Genomic DNA, 3,394 nt, shown 5'->3' with positions numbered 1-3,394 from the left:
ATGAATAAGTGCAATCGACAACAGAAGGTGACGAGCCTTACACGTTTAATATACCTCTGATCATAGAGCTTTTTAGATAGATGCAGAGGCTTTTTAGGTCAAGTAGAATCTGCGATCTCTCGTTTGCAATATGTGCTGTGTTTTCCACCAACTGGCATCTCGGGGTGTCAAAATATTATTTGGTAAATTGGCAGTGGGCGGAATCACCTGAACCAAAAAAAAACAAAACAGATATTCCGACACAGAACGGCCATTATTATAGTGGAATAGCTGGCTGTAGCGTATGTAAACTTGGCATATTTCCTAAATATCTCCAATTATTTTATGGTATTTTCTGCTTTAGTAACGTCCAAAAAAAAAAATTTACATACAGCACCTTTAATATTTTGAATTAGATTGTTTCTTTTTATATTTATTTCCTGCTTTCCTAATTTTTAGCTACATTTTTTATAATTTTGTTGTGTTTTTATATTTTAATTAGTTTTTATTGTTTTTAAATATGCCTCTATATTTTTTTTCAGGTTTCGCAAACTTCAAATATTAGGCATATTCAAATTCTGCCCCCGAAAAAAGGCTCTAAAAAGTCAATAGTGTCATTATTCAGCTCCAGTCTGTTCAGTGTGATATTACAGTAGCTATGTGCAATAAATGTAAAGTCCATCAATTATTAAACAAATTCAGTTCAGCTGTAAGCAGCTCTACAGAAGTCAGCAGTGTCATTATTGAGCTCAAGTAAGCTCGATGTTGTTTCAGTTCAATAACAATGTCGATAATTCAGAATTTTTCAAATTTCAAACATTTGATTCAGTAAAAAAAAAAAAAAAACTGCTAATTAGCTGGTTTACCAGCTACCATGTTCTGCATGAACTGTCATGACCAGCTGATAGCTGGTTTGTTGCTGGTCTAAAGATGGTTCCAAAATACAGCAACCAGCTTTAGCTGGAATTTCCAGCAGGGCTTTGGTGCTTATTTAGTTTGGACAGTGACTGAGCTCTCTCTATTTATCCCATGTACCACGGGGCCAAATTCAGCAGTGCCTTGGTTCACTGGCAGTCTTGACCCTTTTCAGCGCTCCAGTATCTTGTTCCTTCTGTTAGTTCCACCACATACCTGCACCTCAGAGTTTCAGTGTTTGGTGTTGTGAACAATATGCCCAAATTGGGCAAAAACAATAATAGCAAATAGCAGCATGTTTCTTTGTTTTATCTATGTATTTATTTTACTTAATTATTTTTTGTATGATAAACTCTACCTCTGGTTAGTTCTTCTGCAGGGAACCGAGGGAGCCAGTGTAGACAGGAGCAGGTCCAACATGTAAATGCACTGTAGATAAAGTTTATTTTGACTGAAGCGGTTCAGAAAAGATTGACTGACCAGCTGTTCAGAATGAGCTGTGAGATTTTTCATTGCTCTTGGTTTCATGTTAAGCATATTTTCTAGATTCTCAGACATAAATCATGCAAGAATGCATACTCATTATTCTCTTTAAAGAAATAATGGCCCTTTTCATAGTCGGCTATGGCTAACTTCCATTCAGTTTAGAAGTCTGAAGTGTGCAGTATTAATTCTGCCAGGAAAGTAGTGATGAGCTTTCTGTATAAGGCAATACTTGTATGTGTGTGTGTGTGTGTGTGTCTATATATATATATATATATATATATATATATATATATATATATGAACGAAGTATCATATGTAAATTATTATTGTTAGGCAATCATATGAAGGTTTTTGCACTGAAGTACCACATGTGAAGTGGCTCAAATGTTTATTTGCATAAAAATTTACAAGTTGTTGAGTTTATTCTTTGTAATCCTGTAGCATTCATTCACTAAGTTATATCAATAATCTACTTAAATATTTTGAATTGGATGGGACTAAAGAAACTGGTCATTGAAAAACTTTGCTGTCTAGTTTCTAACTGCCTCATGTTTCAGTAACAGCCTCTTCGTAAAAAGCATTACCTAAACAGTCAGAGCAAAACCGGACTGATATTATCGGCGACCTTGCTAAAAACCAGTCCAGAAACTGCATTGAAAGAAACAGCCTCCTTGAGCTATCATACTTCATCTGTCATTCCTCACTATGAGTGGACAGGCAACGTTCTGAATGGTGAATGAGCATCATTGCCATTTCAAAGTGAGTGTAATATGTTGGTTTAAGAAGGTTTCAGAATGATCGGTTTTGCACCTCGGTTTCAGTGAAAATTTTGATTCTTCATGATACAACCCCTTTAACTGTCTGTTCATTGCTATTCGTTTCCCCATTTTATTTACAGTTCCCTGCCTGTCCATAATCATTGTAACCTACCTTTGAGCCCCTCAGCTCAGTTCTGACAGCCACTCAGCTGATCTGTAGCCTGGTAGTGTTTATAAATCTCCTGTGCTGCTGCTTTCATGTTTCACTGCTGTGGCGAAACCCACCCTGGCGCTGATCCATCAGGATCCATCAGATCCATCAGGATCCATTGTACATGACTTGCACTAATAATGCATGAAAGTCTTTCTGTCTTCCTGTGGACTTCAGTGTTACTATTACAATGGAACTGTTGGGAGTTGGAAAGGTGATTTTGAAAAAAATTGTGATTAAGTCATCATGAACCTGTTCATAACTCTTTTGTTTTCTGCCATATGATATATTTTCAGAACAATGTACAGTTGGACTTGATTGGATTGTGAATAATATAGGCATTTCTGAAATAGATTAGAATTGCAAGTAGGAATGAATTGTTCATCAGGCGCATGTTTTAAGAACGTCTATCTTGATTTTGAGTTCATGTTGATTGTCTGTTGGGCTAGAAAGTGACAAGTTGCTGAGGAAAGATTTCACAAGTAAATCTGCCAAACTTCTCTCACCCGCAGTCCATACATTTTGACAAAACAGAATTAAAATCTGAAATATTTCTTGGCCTGGTTTGACTGACTGATTTCAACTCTAATGATAGAGTGTGAGGGGCCCTTCAGAATTTATAATATTTAGTCTGAAAGGGCCCCAGGCTGATCCATACAAATCAGTAAAACATGACATAAGTTACATTAAAAAGACATATATTACCATTTGTTTATATGGACAAGCCTGCTATTTTAGACAGCTTGTATATAATTCATAAAAAAGTGTCGTGCAGAGAGTGTCTAGCGTCATTTCATGAGTTTTCCACAATACTTACTTTTCATTTACATCAACAAATATTGGGTGTGTATGGCTGCATGGAAAGATGGAAAGTCCTACATGTCTCCAATATTAAAAATATATATATATATACAGTACAGACCAAAAGTTTGGACATACCTTCTCATTCAAAGAGTTTTCTTTATTTTCATGACTATAAAAATTGTAGATTCGCACTGAAGGCATCAAAACTATGAATTAACACATGTGGAATTATATACATAAC

This window comes from Carassius carassius, chromosome 30 (genome assembly GCF_963082965.1).
Source record: "Carassius carassius chromosome 30, fCarCar2.1, whole genome shotgun sequence".
NCBI lineage: Eukaryota > Metazoa > Chordata > Actinopteri > Cypriniformes > Cyprinidae > Carassius > Carassius carassius.
This window is presented reverse-complemented; position numbering follows the sequence as displayed.